This window comes from Cervus canadensis, chromosome 8, assembly GCF_019320065.1.
Source record: "Cervus canadensis isolate Bull #8, Minnesota chromosome 8, ASM1932006v1, whole genome shotgun sequence".
Lineage (NCBI taxonomy): Eukaryota > Metazoa > Chordata > Mammalia > Artiodactyla > Cervidae > Cervus > Cervus canadensis.
In genome coordinates this window covers 73792964-73818184 of record NC_057393.1, presented here as the reverse complement: position 1 = coordinate 73818184, position 25221 = coordinate 73792964, and the positions used below count along the sequence as shown (strand labels likewise).

Genomic DNA, 25221 nt, shown 5'->3' with positions numbered 1-25221 from the left:
ACCCCTTCTCTCTCACATCATAATTTAGTTATATTAAAATATTATTTTAAAAACTAGTTCAAAATTCATTGGCTAATGAGAACTTCAGTTTTGGGGAAAAGAAAGTTTAAAAATGTCTGGATTTAGGTGCTCCTACATGATATGGCATTCCAACTGTATTTTCATACCAAAAGTAAAGTTGGCCCCTGAAGGGTGACATTTTCAACAAACCTTTATGACTCCGCAGTATGGAAAAAGGTAAAAAACGAAAAACAAATTTTTATACAATGTGTGTGTATGTATGTATATACATATATATAATCTAATCTCTGATTTAAGGGCTTTTTTCCCCCCATATACGAACATTCAATCAGAAACAAAGGAAATGAGTTTCTTAACTTCAGTTACAAAAAAGCACAGAGGTCAATGAGTAAACAGATGATCGGAAAAAAAAAATTAATAGACCATATATTTGAACGGTTCTCAAAATACATAAGACAATATGCAGAGGAAATTCCATCCCTTTGCCCCTCCATTCCTTTATCTATATATCTATTCTTCAAACAAACAGACCTATTTGAAACATACAGTATCATGAAGATAACCAGTATTACTGATTTCTTATGCGCCCTTGTGGAGTTCCTCTAGGAGTATTTAAGTACACACAAAAATGTATTAACTTCTCTCCCGTATCTTATACTTACTTTGAAAAAAATAATATAAGGCTATATGTCAAACAGTACAACTTGCTTTCACTTAATGAGATAATACGAAGTTATTTTTAATTATCATTACATTTAAACTACTAATGATAAAGACAAATATGAGGATAAATAAAAGGCCTACATTTAAATGTTAAACACACACTCACAGATTTAGGTTTCAAGGCTGTCAGCAGTACTGATGTAAAACCATATTAGGAAAATGTTAATGATTTATACGACTGTAAATGAGAAATGAGATTTCCTAGGAGTTAGCTGAGGTTGCTTACCTATCTTCAGTAAAACATTAACCTCAGTGAGATTTCAAATGGCCTCTGTAAAAAGTATGGCAACTCCAAGGCTTAAGCTTAAACTTGACCACAACTAATATGTGAATAAACAAGTTACCTAATTAAAGTCAAGAACCTCCATTTTCAGCCCAGTAGCTATTTAGGTGAAGTGGCTAAAAACATAGAACTGAATAAAGAAAATATATTCCATAAATGGACAATACTATAACAATTTCTCACTTCCTCCTGGTATAAAGCAGCATTAAAGTTGCAGGAACATTTAAAACCCAGAAATTGCGCCATGCAATTTTTTTCTGCTTCCAAATTCAAAGAGGGGATAGAAACAGAAAACATTTTATTCTCTAAGCTAAAATGTAGCCTGGATTCTTGTTACCTTCAAATGTATATCTTTCTTGTGCAGAAAAAAATCTTTCATAAGAAAACTATATGTTAATATGAGCCCAAAGCATTTATCATGAAATCACCATAGTAAAAACAAATATTAAGAAGTTTATAAAAAAGAAAATTAAGACATAATACTAAGTATTATCAATTTTAAAGCAAAGCAACCCAAAGTATTGCTAACCAATGATAATGTTAAGAAAACATTCAAGTGTCATCAAAGTACCAAAAAAAGTGTTGGTATTTCCACCAAGAGACAAACTAAAGCAGGTGTCAGTGGGTCAGCAATGAGAATTTATGTCATCATCTCACACCACGAAGACTATGGAGATGTACTAGTTATTTAAACTAAGACTAGTCCAGAGTTCACAGCATGACTAATAAGATGCTTTATATAATCCATAAGTATGATTCATTCCTACAAATAGTTTACTAGGTAAAATATAAGGACCTTGAGTGTGGATAGGCTATGCTTTAGTCCCGTGTCTGTCAATCACAAGCTGCAGATCCCCAGACAAGTTGCTTTCATCTATACCTTCAGTTATCTCATCTGCAAAATATAGATGATAAAAAGCTGCAAAGATTTAATTAGATGATACTTTTAAAAGTACCTGGTATGAAGTAAAAGGGGTTCCTTGGTGGTTCAGATGGTAAAGAATCTGCCTGCAATGCAGGAGACCTGGGTTGGATCCCCGGGTAAAGAAGATCCCCTGGAGAAGAGAATGGCAACCCACTCCCGTATTCCTGCCTGGAGAATTCCATCGACAGAGGAGCCTGGGAGGCTACAGTCCATGGGGTTGCAAAGAGTCAAACACTACTGAGCAACTAACACACACATACAAAGTAAAAAGTTATCAATAATGCTGTGTTGTCACATCCTATATGTCATTGATATTCAAGATACTATCCTCTAGTAGCTTGGAGATAGAGATACCTCTAAGGGAATCTCCTGGGAAAAGAGAAATTAAAAATACAAACAAAACATCTTTAACTATCATCCTCAAAATGCTGATAGAAAAATATGGAAAGCAAGCATATACAGAAATAATTAGACTGCAAGGACTTAACAAAAATATTCAATATTCTTATAAAAGACTTCTACGTATTTACAAAGAAGATTCTCTAATTACAATCAATGGAATTCTTGAAATGATGGACGAATACGAATCACTCTGAATTTGTAGGAATTTAATGAGCGCCAAAAAATTGATGCTTCTGAACTATGGTGTTGTAGAAGACTCTTGAGAGTCCCTTGGACTGCAAGGAGATCCAATCAGTCCATCCTAAAGAAGATCAATCCTAGGTGTTCAGTGGAGGGACTGATGCTGAAGTTGAAACTCCAGTACTTTGGCTACCTCATGCAGAGAGTTGACTCATTGGAAAAGACCCTGATGCTGGGAGGGATTGGGGGCAGGAGGAGAAGGGGACGACAGAGGATGAGATGGCTGGATGGCATCACCGACTCGATGGGCATGAGTTTTGAGTAAACTCCCGGAGTTGGTGATGGACAGGGAGGCCTAGCATGCTGTGATTCATGGGGTCACAAAGAGTAGGACACAACTGAGCAACTGAACTGAACTGAATGAGCAGAAATAGATAAAAAGTGCTTACAGGTGAGGAAAAAGCATGAACAAAAGAACAGAGATGTTGAACTGTATACTGTTTTTCGGAAGTGCTAAGCATAAACAGGTATAGACAGAATGTAGTATTATGGGAGGTAGGAGGGAAAGGTAATAAATTTAGTAAGACCCTAAATGCACTAGAATAATAACAGATTTCAAGCAATAAGAACTGATGGTAGGCAAAGAGTTTCTAAATAAACATACTATTTAAAGCTTTAGGGTTTTAAAAATCCTTAACATTATAAGCGATCTAGCTTGTAACTAAAAAGGGAAAGTACTTATTACTTCAGTATCATAAGCATCTGGTAACATCACAAAAATCTGTACCTATAAAATTATGCAAAAGGAATATTTTTAACTATTTATCTGAAAAGAACTCCCCACATGTTTGAAAGTTACTTCACAAATGCACACTTCAATCTTTCCTGTTACTTTGAAAAGTACATACTAAATGCTTTCTTATGTTTCTTTTTCATGTATTTTAAAACCTTACTATTAACTTGAAAATCATTCTACCATGTTACTTGCAATTAATATGTCAACAATTTTTTAAAACAACTGTTTTTCACATTCTCAATGTCATATTAAGTTCAGTACAGCAGCACCACCAACATATGACATGAATTGAAGAGATCTATATGAGGAAAAGACTGTAAAGCTCACAATCAATCACAATCTACATATGAATAATTTGAAAGTATAGATTAAATCAGTAAAAATCTAATTTTAGGTTTGCATTTCCTAAGAAATATTAATTTCAGCTGCTTCCAAATCCTCATATTTAAAAAAGGACATGCATATAGACTTACTCTGAGGGCACTAGCTGAATGGGGGCAACTTGAGCTGAAGTTTATAGAGATTCTGGAGAAGTAATAACAACGCAAAAGCCACAGTCTGATCAAAGATAGAAGGCTAGCAAGAGACTTACCGGCACAAACCTGGAACCACAAAGCAGGCTAACAAACCAAACCTTGAGGTCAGAGTAAAACTACCCTACTCTTTCTACCTTCCTGGGTCTACAAAGAAAGCTGAGTTGGTAGTGAGCAAATAGAACTTAAAAAAAATTTCTCTGAAGTTGTAACCATGAAATGAGCCCTCACATGGACTCATTCACATTAACTTAGTAATACAAAAAAAAATTTTTAAGCTTAGAATTTAAAGTGATCTAAGACCATCAGACCAGTTCAGTTCAGTTGCTCAGTCATGTCCGACTCTTTGCAAGCCTGTGGACTGCAACACTCCAGGCTTCCCTGTCCATCACTAACACCCGGCGCTGACTCAAAACTCATGTCCATCAAGTCAGTGATGCCATCCAACCACCTCATCCTGTCATCCCCTTCTCGTCCTGCCTTTAATCTTGCCCAGGATCAGGGTCTTTTCAAATCAGTCAGTTCTTCACATCAGGTGACCGAAGAATTGCAGTGTCAGCTTCAGCATCAGTCTTTCCAATATTCAGGACTTCATTTCCTTTAGGATGGACTGGTTGGATCTCCATGCAGTCCAAGGGACTCTCAACAATTTTCTCCAACACCACAGTTCAAAAGCATCAATTCTTCGGCCCTCAGCTTTCTTTACAGTCCAACTCTCACATCCATACATGACTACTGGAAAAAACATAATTTTGACTAGACGGACCTTTATTGACAAAGCAATGTGTCTGCTTTTAAATATGCTGTCTAGGTTGGCCATAACTTTTCTTTCAAGGAGAAAGCGTCTTTTAATTTCATAGCTGAAGTCAGCATCTGCAGTGATTTTGGAGCCCCCCCCAAAATAAAATTCTGGCACCGCTTCCACTGTTTCCCCATCTATTTGCCATGATGTCATGGGACCAGAGGCCATGATCTTAGTTTTCTGAATGCTGAGTTTTAAGCCAACTTTTTCACTCTCCTTTTCCACTATCATCAAGAGGCTCTTTAGTTCTTTGCTATCTGCTGTAAGTATGGTGTCATGTGCATACCTGAGGTTATTGATATTTCTCACGGTAATCTTGATTCCAGCTTGTGCTTCCTCCAGTCCTTTCTCATGAAGTACTCTGCATATACATTAAATAAGCAGGGTAACAATATACAGCCTTGACATACTGCTTTCCAAACTGGAAACAGTCTGTTGTTCCATGTCAAGTTCTAACTGTTGTTTCTTGACCTGCACACAGATTTCTCAGGAAGCAGGTCAGGTATTCCCATCTCTTGAAGAATTTTCCACAGTTTGTTGTGATCTACACAGTCAAAGGCTTTGGCATAGTCAATAAAGCAAAAGCAGATGTTTTCCTGGAAATCTCTTGCTTTTTTGATGATCCAACAGATGTTGGCAATTTGATTTTTGGTTCCTCTGCCTTTTCTAATCCAGCTTGAACATCTGGAAGTTCACAGTTCACGTACTATTGAAGCCTGGTTTGGAGAATTTTGAGCATTAGCGTATGAGATGAGTGCAAATTGTGCAGTCGTTTGACCATTATTTGGCATTACCTTTCTTTGGGACTGGAATGAAAACTGACCTTTTCCAGTCTTGTGGCCATTGCTGAGTTTTCCACATTTGCTGGCATACTGAGTGAAGCACTTTCACAGCATCAGCTTTCAGTATTTGAAATAGCTCAGCTGGAATTCCATCATCTCCACTAGCTTTGTTCATGGGGATGCTGCCTAAGGCCCATTTGACTTCACATTCCAGGATGTCTGGCTCTAGGTGAGTGACCACACCATCATGATCATCTGGGTCGTGAAGATCTTGTTTGTATAGTTCCTCCATGTATTCCTGCCGCATCTTCTTAATATCTTCTGCTTCTGTTACGCCCATACCGGTTCTGTCCCTTATTGTGACCATCTTTGCATGAAATGCTCCCTTGGTATCTCTAATTTTATTGAAGAGATCTCTAGTCTTTTCCATTCTACTGTTTTCCTCTATTTCTTTGCACTGATCACTGAGGAAGGTTTTCTTATCTTCCTGTTATTCTTTGGAACTCTGCATTGAAATGGGTACAGCTTTCCTTTTCTCCTTTGCCCTTCCATTCTCTTCTTCCTCAGACACCATTTTGCCTTTTTGCATTTCTTTTTCTTGGGGATGGTCTTGTTCACTGCCTCCTGTACAATGTCATGAACCTCCATCCATCATTCTTCAGGCACTCTTATCAGATCTAATCCCTTGAATCTATTTCTCACTTCCACTGTATAATCATAAGGGATTTGATTTAGGTCATACCTGAATGGTCTAGTGGTTTTCCCTACTTTCTTGTATTTAAGTCTGAATTTGGCAATAAGCAGTTCATGATCTGAGCCACAGTCAGCTCCTGGTCTTGTTTTTGCTGACTGTATAGAGCTTCTCCACCTTTGGCTGCAAAGAATATAATCAATCTGATTTCGGTACTGATCATCTGGCGATGTCATATGTAGAGTCTTCTCGTGTTGTTGGAAGAGGGTGTTTGCTATGACCAGCGCATTCTGTTGGCAAAACTCTATTAGCCTTTGCCATGCTTCATTCTGTACTCCAAGGCCAAATTTGCCTGTTACTCCAGGTATTTGACTCCCTACTTTTGCATTCCAGTCCCCTATCATGGAAAGGACATCTTTTGAGGGTGTTAGTTCTAGAAGGTCTTGTGGGTCTTCACAGAACCGTTCAACTTCAGCTTGTTCAGCATTACTGGTCAGGGCACAGACTTGGATTACCGTGATATTGAGTTGTTTGCCTTGGAAACGAACAGAGATCATTCTGTCGTTTTTGAGACAGCATCCAAGTACTGCATATCGGACTCTTTTGTTGACCATGATGGCTACTCCATTTCTTCTATGGGACTCTAGCCCAGAGTAGTAGATATAATGGTTATCTGCATTAAATTCAGCCATCCAGTCCATTTTAGTTTGCTGATTCCTAAAATGTCGATGTTTACTCTTGCCATCTCCTGTTTCAGTTCAGTTCAATCGCTCAGTCATGTCCGATCTTTGCAACCCCATAAACTGCAGCACGCCAAGCCTCTCTGTCCATCACCAACTCCCGGAGTCCACCCAAACCCATGTCCATTGAGTAGACGATGCCATCCAACCGTCTCATTCTCTGTCGTCCCCCTCTCCTCCTGCCCTCAATCTTTCCCAGCATCAGGGTCTTTTCAAATGAGTCAGCTCTTAGCATCAGGTGACCAAAGTATTGGAGTTTCCGCTTCAACATCAGTCCTACCAATGAACACCCAGAACTGATCTCCTTTAGGATAGACTGGTTGGATCTCCTTGCAGTCCAAGGGACTCTCAAGAGTCTTCTCCAACACCACCGTTCAAAAGCATCAATTCTTCGGTGCTCAGCTTTCTTTATAGTCCAACTCGCACATCCATACATGATCACTGGAAAAACCACAGTCTTGACTAGACAGACCTTTGTGGACAAAGTAATGCGTCTGCTTTTTAGTATGCTGTCTAGGTTGGTCATAACTTTCCTTCCAAGGAGTAAGCGTCTTTTAATTTCATGGCTGCAATCCCATCTGCAGTGATTCTGGACCACTCCCAATTTGCCTTGATTCATGCACCTAACATTCCAGGTTCCTATGCAATATTGCTGTTTATAGCATTGAACTTTACTTCCATCACCAGTTACATCCACAACTGGGTGTTGTTTTTGCTTTGGCTCTGTCTCTTCTTTCTTTCTGGAGCTATTTCTCCACTGATCTCCAGTAGCATATTGGGCACCTACCGACCTGGGGAGTTCATCTCCAGCGTTCTATCTTTTTGCCTTTTCATACTGTTCATGGTTCTCAAGGAAAGAATACTGAAGTGGTTTGCCATTCCCGTCTCCAGTGGACCACATTTTGTCAGAACTCTCCAACATGACCTGCTGTCTTTAAAGTGATTGAAGACCATCACAATGGTGCTACTCCAGATATGTGGCAGACTCAACAGCACATCCTCTCTACCTTTATTCTAGGCCTCACAATATTCTCACAAAATCCCCCAACCATGTTAGCCTGGAAAGGGGGTGTGGAGAGTCAATAATTAACTAAGAAAAAAGTATCATGGACAGCAAACAGTAAAAACTTTAAGACATGAGAATTAACAGATAGTTTAACACAGAATAATTACAAGTTGTGAATGTTTAAAAATATAAAAGCTTGAAATGTGTAAAAAACAATTTTTTTTTACCATTTACAAGAAACACAAGCAGAATTAGAATCAGTTAGAACTTCTAGGTACAAGAAACAGACAAGTTGAAAACAATTTTTTTAATTATTTATTTTTTGGCTGCACTATAAGGCATGTGGGATCTCAGTTCCCCAACCAGGGTTCGAACCCACATTCCCCTGCATCCCTGCGTTGGAAGCAGGGCATCATAAGCACTGGACTACCAAGAAGTCCCCTTAGTTGAAAATTTTTGATAAGAGCAATGGATGGTTAAAAGCTTATTAAATATCACTGAAAAGAGTAAGCGAACTACAAGACACATCAAAGGAAATACAGCACAAAGACAAATCAATTAAACAGTAAAAAACAAATGAAAAGGAGAGTGTGATCAATTGTACTTTAAGTCTAATTCACTGTTTCACTAACAAAGGAGAGGGATGGCAAAGTTGAACAAGAACAAGCATAGCCCTGCCCCCATGAGTTAAAAATTCTAGCAGCAGACTGACATTCATCACATAATCACATAAAATATATAAAATTAAAACGTAAAAATTTTAACTGTGATTGATAAAAGACATTACAAAAACTTACTAAGTACTTTTCTTAATTTAGACCATGAGTATAGAGCCCTTCCATGAAGAAATGAAGTAATATCTGAGGTATAAATCAAGTTATTTGGGAAAGTGTTCTAAAGCTGAGATAAGACAATGTGCCAAGGCAGGAGAAAATATGCTGTTTCTTAGGAATTCAAAGAAAAGTACATGGATGGGCTATGAGGAACATGGGGCAACAGAGGATGGAGATGTGTGATGAGAGGGGCAAGATCATGCAAAATCTTGCATGTTTGCTAAATGGATGTTTGCTCTTTTTTTAAGATTAGAAGACACTTAAGACTTCTAAGGAAAGCAGGTAAAAACTAGATTTTCATTTGGAAAATATATTTGTAAGTGACTAACTTTTCTTGAGAACCAAGGAATGCTGGGAATTCTTTCTAAAATCATTATCAAAATTACATTTTTATAGTAATCACATACTTAACTGTAAACATTAAGTACAAGTTAATCACAAATACAATAAATGATGTAAAGAAGGTCATTATGAATTCACTGTCCCAGCAGTGAACTTCCCTCTTTTACTGAGAGAAAAGAGAAAGGCTGTCACCAGATATCTTTGATTTTCAGACCTCTGAAATTAATAATGTTATGCTTTTATTTTATGTATTACAATTGAGATGAGCATGATGGACAGGGACTTTTATATAAACTCATATAATTCCACTCTCCTCTATTTCTAAAAATAAGTTAACTATTTTAGTTAACTTTTACATTTACTTTCAACTACCTTTATTGTTCAGAGTATATTCTATTTGAATTTTCAATTTCTTTAGTTTATTCTACAATTTTTATCACTTCCTAATCTTTCAGCAATTTGTATTAGTATTTTTATATTAATTTTCAAAAATTTAATCTACTTTAATTAAAAAAACAAACGCCTTATAGAACTTTGCTGAGAAGTGAAATTTTGTTTAAAAAAATAAAAAGCATGAAAGTGTTTCTCAAATTTCTCTCACATGTGTTGTGACCTACTTTTTTCTTTTTATTTTGAAATGATTATAGCTTCATAGGAAACTGCCTAAAACAAAAGTCATCTACTTTCTTATGTAACATCTGATAGAACTATAATATAATGTCAAAACCAGGAAAACTGATATTGGTACAAACTACAAATCCTATTTCACCAGATTTACATGTACTCATATCTGTGTGTGTGCACATGCATGCAATCTATTCAATTTTATCCTATGTCCAGATTCATGCATTCTATTCCATTTTATCCTATGTTCAGATTCATGTAATCACCACCACAACCATTATATAGAATTGTTCCATTACCAAAAAGATCCCTAATGCTTTCAAACCATTTATAAAAACCTTCAAACAGTGAAAGGGTATAAAGCTCCTTTTGGAAGAGGAAGATTCAGGCAGTCTGTGGATGAAGAAAGGTCAAAGGTTGAGCAGCATGCAAAATATTTTTGAGGGGCAGCTGCATGAGAGTAGCTCTTAGTTTAAGACAAAGACGGAAAGATTTTGTTGAAGCTTTGTTCTGTTTTGTGATTTCTTCTATAGCTACTTATTCAAAAAAGATCGTGTATTGCTCATGTGCATTAACTTTTGATAATATGTAATAATGAGAGGGATGCCAAGTTAGTGGGCTTCCTGGTGTGGTGGCTCAGATGGTAAAGAATCTGCCTGCAATGCAAGGGACCCAGGTTCAACCCCTGGGTTGGGAAGATCCCCTGGAGAAGGAAATGGCAACCCATTCCATATACTCGCGTGGAGAATTCCATGGACAGAGGACCCTGGCCGGCTACAGTCTATGGTGTCACAAAGACACTGAGTGAATTACATACCAAGTTAGGAGTGGAGCAGGCCCAACTTTATTTGTACTACACAGTGATGAAATTTTAAAGCAAGCCGACTTAAAGCCCAGTAACACCATAATTCAGCTGAAATAGGAGACTATATGCATCACTGCTTTTCTAAAACAAAATTCATCTGGTGTTCCAAAATTAATGTTCTTCAGATATGCTATATTTAAATGGACTCCAAATACTCCAATGAGAAAAAAAAAACATAAATAGCATTTATTTTAAATTTAAAATTATAGTAGTATTAGGGCTACACTATGTATCTGTACATAACAGTGCTGCATCACAGTAAGAAAAGGACTGCAAAAGATTTTATCCAAACCCATATATACCACTACTACATATATATTACTGACTCTACCTCAGAGATTATAAAAGATAAGATTTGTCTGCACACATACAATATGCCATAATACCAGGTGGAGGAGCGTATACCAGACAATTCCAGGCATTACTAAATCAAACGTAGGAGACGTACATTCAAAATGACAAAAAAAAATTCTAAATCTATAACTATTTCTTCACCCAAAAAAGTCAGCCCCCCTTTTTTTCACTGTGAAAGTGAATTCTTTTGCTATACCTTACCTTCAAATTCTCCTGAAAATTAAAAAAGACCTTGGAAACCATCTTATATTCTTTGAAATCCACAGGGAAGCCCCAAGATTATCACAACTATCTTTGGGCTTACCCAGTTCAGAAGTCACAATGGCTTGCCAATCTTTCATGGTTCACATTAACTATTTCAAATTAATGACCTTAAGATATCAAAATCACACTTAATTTATAAGGCACTACATGCACTGTAAGTTACCTATTTAATTTGGAAACAAGACTTTTGGAGCCCATTTACCAAGAAGGGAGGAAGAAAAGTAGGAAATTCTAAAAGGACAATCTGTTAACTAGAGATACCTATGGGAAATATATGAAAGTGAATGAGAAAAGATTATCACTTCTACATAATTATTTGAACTTTTCAATAGACAGTTACTTCTTTCCTCAGTTAACCATACCATGTCTCAAGTTTACTTATCTATAAAATAGGGATAATAAACATATCTACCTCAAAAGGATAATGTAAAAACCCTGACAAAATTCCTGGAAGTTTCTAAGACCTCAAAATTCAAACAATGTTATTATTACTTATACTATTACATGTAAAAAAGTAACTAAAACTTACATCATATTTTTTCAAACAGTAAGTAAAAATAAATATACTTTAAAACACTATCAAGAGAAATCTGCATTTTTCACACAACTCTTCACAGGTGCATTTAAATAATTATGTATTGGACAGCAAGGAACATACTTGTTGGATTAACAGTACTTACATAATGCTTAGCATGTAGCAAACTTTAAAATATATATTGAATGAATGAAATTATCATGTAACATATATATAATGCTGCTGCATTTTAAGTTACTTGCAACCATTTATAAACTAAAAAAATATACAGTGAAAGGGAAGCTACTTTTGTAAAGAGGCAAACATCTAAAACTCAACACCAAAGTAGAGTTTTTCCATTCAAGAGCTAAATATAATTTCTCAATGAGAACACATGGTAAACTAACAATCATATTTCTGGACAAGAAGAAAATATAATCAACAATATCTATCTATATTTTATATGGCTACTTGCTTTTGGCTGCTTTCAATTATATAGCAATAAAATAAAAATCCCAAGCAATTCCAACTGTAAAAAAAAAAAAGACATATATGGGCGAATACTTATAATGGGAAGGTCAAACCATCAAGAAAACGACTCCAAAATAATTTTAAGATATAAAGGTTTTTAATAAATTATTAAACATTCAATATCACAGTAATCTAAATCTATGCATCAATCACTGATGCTGAAGAAACTGATGCTGACTGGTTCTGTGAAGATCTACAGCACCTTCCAGAACGAACACCAAAAAAAAAACACCACATGTCCTTTTCATCACAGGAGACTTGAATACAAAAGCAGGAAGTCAAGAGATACCTAGATTAATAAGGAAAGTTTGGTTTTGGAGTACAAAATGAAGCAGGGCAAAGGCTAACAGAGTTTTGCCAGAGAATGCACTGGTCATACCAAACACCCTCTTCCAACAATACAAGAGACGACTCAACATATGGGCATCACTAGATGGTCAACACTTAAGTCAGACTGATTATATTATTTGCAGAAGAAGATAGAGAAGCTCTATACAGTCAGCAAAAAACAAGACGTGGAAGTGGCTGTGGCTCAGATCATGAACTCCTTATTGAAAAATTCAGGCTCAAACTGAAGAAAACAGGAAAAACCACCAGACCATAAAGGTACGCTGCTGCTGCTGCTGCTGCTAAGTCGCTTCAGTCCTGTCAAACTCTGTGACCCCATAGACGGCAGCCCACCAGGCTCCGCCGTCCATGGGATTTTCCAGGCAACAAGTACTAGAGTGGGTTGCCGTTGCCTTCTCCGATAAAGGTATGACCTAAATCAAATCCCTTATGATTATACAGGGGAGGTGATTAATAGATTCACGGGATTAGATGTGATAGTCAAGAGTACCTGAAGAACTATGGATGGAGATTCATATCACTGTACAGGTGGTGGTGACCAAAACCATCTGCAAGAAAAAGAAGTGCAAGAAGGCAAAGTGGTTGTCTGAGGAGGTCTTACAAATAGCTTAGAAAAGAAGAGAAGTGAAAGGCAAAAGAAAAAGGGGAAGACACACTCAACTGAATGCAGAGAGTCCCTTGGACAGTAAGGAGACCAAACCAGTCAATCCTACAAGAAATCAACCTTGATTATTAACTGGAAGGTCTAATGCTGAAAGCTCCTCCAATACTCTGGCCACCTGATGTGAAGAACTGACTCACTGGAAAAGACCCTGATGCTGGGGAAGATTAAGAGCAGGAGGAGAAGGGGGCAACAGAGGATGAGATGGTTGGATGGCATCATGGACTCAATGGATGTGTTTGAGCAAACTCAGGGAGACAGGGAAGAATAGGGAAGCCTGGCATGCTACAGATCATGGAGTGGCAGAGTTGGACATAATTGAGCAAGTGAAAAATGAATTTTATCCAGAGAATAAATCACTATGACCTTATGATGGGACTCTGAGCCACACATTATCAGTTGTGACCTCCAAAGGAAGTGATAATTAAAAGGTATTAGTCTGTCCCTCTGGGAGGGGCTACAGACTAAGTCAGCCATGTGAACAGTTTGTTATCAAGTCCCAGTAAAAACAATCAAAACCAAGGGCTTGACTTAGCTTTTCCTGCAAATTTTTAAACACTGTGGTCAAGAAGAGATAATGCTATTCATGATTCCACAGAGGGGTGATCAGGAGCTCCATGGGACTCTGTACCTTTGACAGATTTTCATTTACACCTTTTCTCTGCAACAAACTACAGGCTGGCGCGTAACAGTTTTCAGTAAGTTCTGAGTCCCCACCAGCAAATTACTGACCCTAACGATAGTTTTCAAAAACCCTTGAATTTGCAGTGATGTCAGAAGTAAGAGCAGTCTTGTAAAGACTGTTCAAAGCTGTGCAGTTAACTGAGCTTGGTGCAGCTGATGTCCAAAGTGGGGTTTGCATGACAAGTGCTAACTACCTCAACCATGTAGTCTGGGGAGAAAAAGAATGAGAGGGTAGGGGAGGATAAACCTTCTGATTCATGGTGCCAAAGGACCATTCACGGTATACAACTGTAGCCAGACAACCACCAGGTAGCAGAGCTGGAAGTTAGCAGTGGAATTTAGGAGGACGAATCTAACTCACAGAGATCTGGCACATTGAATACATACATGCACAAGTTTTTAAATGAGTTAACTACAGAACTCCTTGACTAGTAGTAACCGTAACAGCGAAAAAGAAAGAAAAAGCAACATTAGGCCTGACACCTGGTCAAGCCTGGGAAGAAAAACTTTACTAACTAGAATAAGCAGATTAGAGGGTCTCTCTTCCACGAGGAAGGCCAGAGAGGAAGGCCTATAAAAATGAGCTTTTAATGAAATGGGTCAGGCAGACTCAACAAATAATGCCAGCTAGGCACCAGGAGTGGGAAAGAACTTGTACTCTGACTCAAAAGGGCCATCTGACAGAATGAAGTCAAAACAGACTTGGGAAAATGGCCCTCCATCTTAATTGCTAAGGTTTCAACAGCACACCCATGGGCTTCCTATAGACCTCTACACCTACTAAAGTTCTTCTGGGGTGCTTGCAATTTGTACCAAGACACTATGACTGCCCTTGCCCTATGACTGATCACAATAAGACATATCTTAAAATATAGTTCTAATATTAATGTAATTAATATAATTCTCATTACTCCTTGTGTACTGCCTGTAAGAGAGAAGTGAACCTTACTATCGATAATATCCAACCCCACACAATGATAAACAGTCTTAGTACAAGCTTGTGAACTGAGTGACACAGAGTGACTGTTTCAAACTGACTTAAGAATTCCAATAAAATGAGTCAGGGCCAGTTATAACTAAGCCTGTTCATAATAGGATCTGATATATTGCGCAAAAGTCAATTCTGTTAGCGGCATAGCAAATTCCTCTGCAACACAGACTGGTCAAAGAGTCTGACACTGCTGATCAACTAACACTTTCATATATAAATATGTGTCTGTGCGTATACATATGTGTGTCTGTATAAAATTCTTCTCTATTACACCTTACCACAGTGTAAAGTGTAAGGTAAACATAATTCCATGTGCTATAAAGTAGGACCTTATTGCTCCGAGGTTTGTATCTATAAATCTTGTTGCTTAACCTTTGCAACTCTACATAGTAAGTACTATTATTATGAAGGTAGTGAGACATAGGGAGAATAATTATTGAAGTTCATTCAGATACTAAGAGTAAAGGGCACAACAGAGGTTTGAAACAGGAAATCCAACACCAAGGCTTATGTTCTTTAATACACTGCCTTCCTAGATGGCTGCTAGGCTTTTGCTGTCTTTTTCAGCCAACTGCATTCTCGAAATCTATTTTAGAAGATCTCCAAGGTCACATCATGCCATGTAAAATTCTGAGCAAACAGTAATTTAGACAGAATTAAAACAAAATCTTAAATAATACTTATTATATTTTACTTGGTCAATGTTTCAATTGTCAATTTTAACAGAAAGTCTTAATTCTTTTCACTTTTAAAAACAGACTTTTAAAATGTTGCATTAATATAAAAAGCAGATATCAAAATATATTAACAGAAACTTAAAACAAACTAATAAACTAACTCATGTGAAGAAAACTATCTCCAAAATAAAACTGCCAGATAAACTGATTACATTAGAATTTCTACTTTCTTGGAAAACAACAGTTGTTTTTATTAAAAAGAAATTATCACTAGGCATTAACCTTCCATTTTGAAGGATGATTTTGATTACTATATAATACTTTCTAATCATGTTGATAATTTTAACACCACTATAATCAAGATATTTCTACTTAAATTTTATTTGTTCATGTTTCTCTAAAGTATTCATAACTATAATCTAAAAACTGCATAATCTTTCAGATTATCTTGCAATACCAAAGAAGGACAATGCCAAAGAATGTTCAAACGACTGCACAATTGCACTAATCTTACACACTAGAAAAGTTAATTCTCAAAATTCTCTAAGCCAGGCTTCAACAGTGTGCGAACCGTGAACTTTCAGATGTTAAGAAAAAGCAGAGGAATCAGAGATCAAATTGCCAACATTCGTTGGATCATCGAAAAAGCAAGAATTCCAGAAAAACATCTACTTCTGCTTTATGGTTTACACCAAAGTCTTTGACTGTGTAGATCACAAGCTGTGGAAAATTCTTCAAGAGATGGGAATACCAGACTACCTGACCTGCCTCCTGAGAAACCTGGATGCAGGTCAGGAAGCAACAGTTAGAACTGGACATGGAACAACAGACTGGTTCCAAATTGGGAAAGGAGTATGTCAAGGCTGATTATTGTCACCCTGCTTATTTAATTTATATGCAGAGTACATCATGAGACACGCTGGGCTGGATGAAGCACAAGCTGGAATCAAGATTGCTGGGAGAAATATCAATAACCTCAGATATGCAGATGACATCACACTTATGGCAGAAAGCGGAGAAAAACTAAAGAACCTCTTGATGAAAGTGAAAAAGTAGAGTGAAAAAGTTGGCTTAAAGCTCAACATTCAGAAAAGTAAGATCACGGCATCCGGTCCCGTCACTTCACGGCAAACAGATGGGGAAACAATGGAAACAGTGACAGACTTTATTTTTGGGGGGCTCCAAAATCACTGAGGATGGTGACTGCAGCCATGAAGTTAAAACACACTTGCTCCTTGGAAGAAAAGCTTCGACCAGACTAGACAGTATATTAAAAAGCAGACACATTACTTTGCCAACAAAGGTCCGTCTAGTCAAGGCTACGGTTTTTCCAGTAGTCATGTATGGATGTGAGAGCTGGACTATAAAGAAAGCTGAGCGCTGAAGAATTGATGGTTTTGAACTGTGGTGTTGGAGAAGACTCTTGAGAGTCCCTTGGACTGCAAGGAGATCCAACCAGTCCATCCTAAAGGAGATCAGTCCTGGGTGTTCATTGGAAGGACTGATGCTGAAGCTGAAACTCCAATACTGTGGCCACCTGATGCGAAGAACTGACTCACTGGAAAAGACCCTGTAGTTGGGAAAGACTGAAGGCCAGAGGAGAAGGTAATGACAGAGGATGAGATGGTTAGATGGCATCACCGACTTGATGGACATGAGTCTGAGCAAGCTCTGGGAGTTGGTGACGGACAGGGAAGACTGGCGTGCTGCAAGCCACGGGGTTGCAAAGAGCTGGACACGACTGAGTGACTGAACTAACTAATCTCTCAGAATATTAATTCAACACCACTCACAAATTCTCAGATATTTGTTTCCTTTTTTCTTCTTTAATAGGACTTAATGAACAACTCCCTGCACATAACATTATGCATTTAATTTTTCTATCTGCATGACTATATGACTCATCCTAGGTATCTGATAAACAGTGGATGAACTAAAATAATTTTTACTTATTAAAAAAATTTTTACTTTTTAATAATTATTTTATAAGGATAATTTCCTAAGAGAAGAATTAATTAATCAAAGAGTAGAAACTTCTTTATGGTTCTTGCAACTTAATACTTTCCCCCCAAATTATGTCATTTGATGACACACAAGAAATGAAAGACATGCTTATTCATTGGAATCCTTCTTAGTATTAGACTTTTTCATTTAAAAAGTTTAATCTTTTACTATATATAATTTAATCTCATAAAATGCTTTATCTTCCTGAGAAATAATAATCCTAAAGGTATATTATTTCATTATTTACTAAGTACAAAGAACTATAAAACTAAGGATTCTAATTCTGAAAATGCAACAATCAATATGTAAAAACTCTCTAAACAAATTTATGTCAAAGCTCAATTACCAGAATATGGCATATCTTCACATTTCAGTAAAATTTGGTTAAAGTCATAATCTAACCAAGTCTGGCAACATAAGAGCTGGACATAAATGCCAAGTGTATCCCAAAGACAGGTGAGTTCTATTCTACCTTGAGAGGGTTTCTTTCAAAATAGAGAAAAGCATTTTCTAGGCAAAAAGTAAAAAGCATTTTCATTAGGCAAAATAACCAAAAGGAAATATACCGATGAAGGTTTATATGCTTATGATCTGATCACAATTCCGGGTCAAACCAATCCAGAATAACTTATTTAGTGAAGGAAGAGTTGCACTGGGAAAAAAGAGAAGTCAGAGCTTCTTAAAACTCATTCCAAAAATTCAGATCATCATTGTAGATAGGAAATTTTAGTTGACAGTGAAGATATTTCATTTCCCCCTATGAAAACTTAAGGAATCACATTCGCATTTGATTAGAACAAGGGTATTTATTCTAAACATTCTTGCTGTTTATTTATAACTACTTGCCATGTTTAACACTTGTAACTGACATTACTACAACGGGCTGATGATGCTCTCTTATACTCTGATCTTAATATAAAGTAACAGGCAGGAAATCTGCTGTAACTCCTAGTGGGGTTCTTTTTCACTAGTTGGGATAGGGTAAATTCATCACTTTAAGCATTCACTCACTGTCTTAACATGGGTAAGGCACTCTGCTAGAGTCCTAGGATGATACAAAGATGACCATGACATGATCCTGTCCTCAAAGAACTTACAATCTATTAGAGAAAGACAGACATGTAAACAAATAGGTATAATACAAAGTAGAATGTGCCAGTTGTTAAAACAGAGTTACAAAAACCATGTTCTAAAAGAGCACAAGATAGTGAAATTAATTCTGGATGGGGTGGTCTGGAAGGCTGGGCCAGCAGAAAAGTAGCAGAAAACTCAGCCCCTTAGAAAATGCAGCAGTGTTACAGCCCAGCTAGGTTAGGGTCAAAGCCCCACTCCCCACAGAAGGTTTTCCTAAAGGAGATGGAGCCAGGGCCCTAACCCAGTTAGGTAGGCAACTCGTTGATTTCAATTATGAATGCAACACTTTCTTTCCCTGGTGCAGATAAATGGGATTTCGTGAGTATTTTATTTCATTAAAAAATAAAATAAATTTAACAACATATTAAGTAACTTACATTTTTATGTAAGTTACCCTGGCCTCTATCATCGGAATGGCCTCAGGTGGTACCCTGATCGAACAGGACCAAGTAGAAAGAAAGACACCACTTCAGTATGTTATACATGCGGTGCTTCAATACATGCTATGCTACTGAGATCTTGGGGAGAAAGATGAAAGAGACAAGAGACACTTTCAGAGAAGTAACCTAGGTATTACTTTACTATCCCACATTTTTTTTTGACATTTTACTTTAAAAATTTTAATGTAAACTTTAGAATAGGTTAATGAGATAACAGGATTTTCTTTTAAGTCATGATTCCAAAAACCAGCAGGTATATTTGCTGGTTTCTATTGATTTCTTAGAATAAGGAGTAAACTAGATAATATAACCAATATGTAGTATTTAACAGGTACCACACGAGGTGTGAAAACAACTGGAAAGAAGATAACACAAATATATTTAGGTACAGAAGAACAAGAAAGCAGTGATATTGTGCAAACAATCACAAACATTAAATCTGTAGAGAGTAAGAAATAAAACTAACTCTCCACTATGTTTCATCCTATTGCTGCTTCATGTTTCCCTAAAATAACTCCAATTTGTATGTACAATATTTTATTCTGCTATATGAATTTTAAAACTCTCAAATTCATAACTACTGGCTGTAGATTTCCTTAAGTAAATTTCACTTTAGTGAACAAATAAATAACAGAATCTTAGTAACCTATATTACACATAAATGAATGTTTGCAAAGTCTTAAGAAAGTTAAAATGATTATTTTCTATCCTATACCATCCATTCTGATTTTTATTATTTGTTCTATTAATTTTTACAGCTCCCTGGAACAAACAAAGGAAACAGAAAGGAAGACACGTCCTACCTGAATTCAGTATGACATTACATTAGACAGACTTTCTTTAAATATAATAAACATACAATTCAAAAAAATTTCTCTCCTAAAACGAGCTGAGCAAACCACAAGACAAATATATCTGTAATAATATTTTAAATGTCATATTAAAAAAACACAAAACATATTAGAAAAACACAAAACTCTAATATGTAATTGAAAATAGTTCACAAAAGTACAAGCTGCTGATAAATATGATAAAAAATATTCATCCCATTAAAGAAATGCAAATTAGAACAATAAAATCGTATTTTAAAATACCAAATTATTTCCTAATTTTTTTTTTATTCAACCTTTTTTTTTTTTTTATTATTAGTTGGAGGCTAATCACTTCACAACATTTCAGTGGGTGCTCTTTTCAAGCTATGCCACTATTATGTCCCTCCTTAACCTGTGATGAGCACTAATCTGTACTCCATTATTTTATGCAGTCGTTTTAAGGATGTTTGTTAATAAAATAATACTGTATGTTAAAAAATAAATAAATAAATAAAATACCAAATTAGAAGATACAAAAAAGCAACACAATTTGTTCTTGAATTGTAAAAATTCCCTTTTTAAAAATGTTTGTTTGGGTTTTAAAACAAGATGTTCTGAAAGTAAGTAATCAATGCTTATAGGGAAGGAGCTGGAGGCTTAAGAGTCAGGGAGGGATGAGAACACTCAGTTACCGGGGACAGCAGAAGGGAAGGGAACTTTCCAGTACTTTGTGTAGAGTATCAGGATATTTTAGATTTTGTTGTTTTCAGGTTCATACCCTTTAGATTCTATTACTGTGACTCTAAATTTTAAAAATAATCAGATTCAGACAAATATTTATATATTTATAACAATGATACTGATCACACTTTTTTTCTAATAACAAAAATTTAGAAAAAACTAAATCACCAAACTAATTACCAAATAGATGTGAAAACAAAAAGAAGCGAAAAGCAATGGAGAAAAGGAAAAGACATAAGCATCTGAATGCAGAGTTCCAAAGAATAGCAAGGAGAGATAAGAAAGCCTTCCTCAGCAATCAATGCAAAGAAATAGAGGAAAACAATAGAATGGGAAAGACTTAGAGATCTCTTCAAGAAAATTAGAGATACCAAGGGAACATTTCATGCAAAGACAGGCTCAATAAAGGAAAGAAATGGTACAGCCCTAACAGAAGCAGAAGATATTAAGAAGAGGTGGAAAGAATACACAGAAGAACGGTACACAAAAGATCTTCACGATCCAGATAATCACAACGGGGTGATCACTCACTTAGACCCAGACATTCTGGAACGTGAAGTCAAGTGGGCCTTAGGAAGAATCCCTAAGAACAAAGCTAGTGGGGGTGATGGAATTCCAGTTGAACTATTTCAAATCCAAGAAGATGATGCTGTGAAAGTGCTGCACTCAATATGTCAGAAAATGTGGGAAAGCTCAGCAGTGGCCACAGGACTGGAAGAGGTCAGTTTTCATTCCAGTCCCCAAAAAAGGCAATGTCAAAGGATGCACAAACATCCACACAACTGCACTCATCTCACAGGCTAGGAAAGTAATGTTCAAACTTCTCCAAGTCAGGCTTCAGCAATACGTGAACAGTGAACTTCCAGATGTTCAAGCTAATTTTTAAAAAAGCAGAGGAACCAGAGATCAAATTGCCAACATCCACTGGATCATCGAAAAAGCAAGAGAGTTCCAGAAAAACATCTATTTCTGCTTGATTGACTATGCCAAAGCCTTTGACTGTGTAGATCACAATAAACTGTGGAAAATTCTTAAAGAGAAGGGAATACCAGACCACATGACCTGCCTCCTGAGAAACCTGTATGCAGGTCAGGAAGCAACAGTTAGAACTGGACATGGAACAACAGACTGGTTCCAAATTGGGAAAGGAGTACGTCAAGGCTGATTATTGTCACCCTGATTATTTAACTTATATGCAGAGTACGTCATGAGAAATGCTGGGCTGGAAGAAGCACAAGCTTGAATCAAGACTGCCGGGAGAAATATCAATAACCCCAGATATGCAGATGACACCACCCTTATGGCAGAAAGTGAAGAACTAAAGAGCCTCTTGATGAAAATGAAAGAGGAGTGAAAAAGTTGGCTTAAAGCTCAATATTCAGAAAAATAATATCATGGCATCCGGTCCCGCCACTTCATGGCAAATAGATGGGGAAACAATGGAAACAGTGACAGACTTTATTTTTTTGGGCTCCAAAATCACTGAGGATGGGTGACTGCGGCCATGAAGTTAAAACACACTTGCTCCTTGGAAGAAAAGCTTCGACCAGACTAGACAGCATATTAAAAAGCAGACACATTATTTCACAGACAAAGGTCCATCTAGTCAAGGCTACGGTTCTTCCAGTAGTCATGTTATGGATGTGAGAGCTGGACTATAAAGAAAGCTGAGTGCTGAAGAATACATGCTTTTGAACTGTGGTGTTGGAGAAGACTCTTGAGAGTCCCTTGGACAGCAAGGAGATCCAACCAGTCCATCCTAAAGGAAATCAGTCCTAAATATTCACTGGAAGGACTGATGCTGAAGCTGAAACCAATTTTGGCCACATGATGTGAAGAACTGACTCATTTGAAAAGACCCTGATGCTGGGAAAGATTGAAGGCAGGAGAAGAAGGGGACGACAGAGGATGAGATGGTTGGATGGCATCACCGACTCAATGGACATGAGTTTGGTGCACTCCGGGGTTAGTGATGGACAGGGAGGCCTGGTGTGCTGTGGTTCATGGGGTCTCAAAGAGTCGGACAGGACTGAGCGACTGAACTGAACTGAAATTACCAAACACTAGGGAGATGGATCATCATAGGATACAATATCATGCAGCCATTAAAAACTGAGGAGAAATAAACAGAATGAAACATTACCTAATAGAAAACCCAGAACCTACTTTTTTTTTCCCCAGGATCTACAATTTTAATGAAGCCTTAGCTAAAACTAATGATTAAAGGAAAGACTCTATTTTGTATCCTGCTGCTCTGCTGAGTTCATTAGTTTTTTCTTTAAGTTTTGATGTGGACCATTTTTCAAGTCTTTATTGAATTTGTTACAATATTGCTTTTGTGTTTTGGTTTTATTTATTTATTTATTTTTGGCCTTAGGTAAGCAGGATCTTATCTCCCTGACCAGGAATTTAACCCACACCCTTTGTACTGGAAGGGGAAGAGTTAACCACTGGACAGTGCAGGAAGTCCCTCATTTATTAGCTTTCACATTTGTGTGTGGTATGACCACACAAAGTCATACCACTGGCAAACAAAACTTTTACTGCTTATTTTCCAAACTTAGATGCCTTTTCTCCCCGTTGTCTAAGTATCATCCCTGTCTTGCTCTGGAAAAGCTTCCAGGTTTCCACAATTAATCTGTTAACTAAGCAGAAAGATATAAAATCAGCACATGAAAGTCAACTACATTTCTATACTTTAGTAATGAAAAATATGAAAATAACATTAACAAAACAATTCCATTTACAATAGCATTGAAAAAGCTGAATTACGTCGGAACTAACCACAGAGGGAAAACACTGGTACACTGAAAACTACAAAACACTGCAGTGTGTTAGTTGCTCAGTCATGTCTGACTCTTTGCAACCCTATGGACTGTAGCCCACCAGGCTCCTTTGTCCATGGAATTCTCCAGGCAAGAATACTGCAGTGGGTGGCCATTTCCTTCTCCAGGGGATTTTCTGGACCCAGGGACAGAGCCCACATCTCCTAGTTCTCCTCATTGCAGGCAGATTATTTACCATCTAAACTACCAGGGAAGCCCATAAAACACTGCTAACAGAATTAAAAAGACACATAAAATAAATGGAAAGATACATGTTTATGGACTGGAAGGCTCATTAAGAGATCAATACTGTCCAAAGTGATCCACACATTCAATGCAATTCCCATGAAAATCCCCACATTTCTTGCAGAAATAGACCCATCCTGAATCTGAAATGGAATCCCCAGGGACACCAAACAGCCAAAACAATCTTCAAAATAAACAAAGTTGAGGGACTTACACTTCCTGATTTCAAAACTTTCTATAAACTAACAGAAATCAAAGCAGTGTGGTACTGGCATAAAGACAGATATACATAAGAAAAAAACTGAATAGAGACCAGAAATAAAATCTTATATATATGGCAAAAAAAGTTTTGATAATAGCGTCCAGAATATTCAGTGGAGGAGGACAATGTTTTTAACAAACAATGGCAGAAAACGGAATAGTCACTAACAGAGGAATGGTGCTAAGCCTTATCTAATGCACGTACAAAAATTAACTAAGATGTATCAACAGACTACACATATAAGACCTAAAACATTCAAATTCTTAGAAAACATAGGACAAAAACTTCATGACAATGAAATTGGCAGTGATTTCTTGGCTATAACACCAAAGGCTAAGATAAGAAAAAGTGGGCAAATTTAACTTACTTAAAATTTTAGAATTTTGTGCATGGAAAGACACTATCACCCATGTAAAAAGGCAACCCACAGAATGGTAGAAAATGTGTTGCAGATCAAATCTAATAAGAAATCAAAATCCAGAATACTACAGAGAACCCCTAAAATTCGGTAACACAGAAACAAACAATCCAATTCAAAACTGGGCAAAAAATGTGAAGAATCATTTCTCAGAAGATATACAAATGCCCAATAAGCACATGAAAAGATGTTCAACATCACTAATCATTAGGGAAATGCAAATCAAAACAACAAGGAGATTATCACCTCAAACTCATTAGGATGACTATTAGCAAAAACTGGGGGGTGGGGGGAGCAAGAGTTGGCTAGAATGTAAAGTAATATGGCTGCTCTGACAGTAGCTGCATAATAAATTAAAAGACAGAATTACCATATAATCCAGCAATTACACTTCTGAACATTTACCCCAAAGAAGTGAAAGCATGCTCTCCAAGAGATATACATACCCCTAAGACCACGGCAGCATTCTTCACAATAGCCAAGCAGTGGAAGCAATACAAGTATACACTAATAGACAAATCACCAAACATGATATAGTATACACATACAATGGAATACCATTCAGCCTTATAACACAAAGAAAGGAAATTCTAACACAGGTCACAACACAGATGAACACTGCAGACAATATGCTAAGTGAACTACGTCAGTCACAAAAACACAACTGCTGTAAGATTCCACTTATGTAAGGTATAGCATAGTCAAAATCATGAAGACACAAAGTAAAATGATGGTTCCTACAGTCTGAGAAAGGAGGGAATGGGGGT

At 36.9% G+C, this 25221-nt stretch overlaps 1 protein-coding gene across 2 annotated transcripts in view; it reads right to left on the bottom strand.

The window, feature by feature from the left end:
• JMJD1C (jumonji domain containing 1C) overlaps positions 1 to 25221 on the bottom strand; it is a 302362-nt gene that overhangs the window by 154711 nt on the left and 122430 nt on the right. The gene's annotated exons all lie outside the window — the stretch shown is intronic.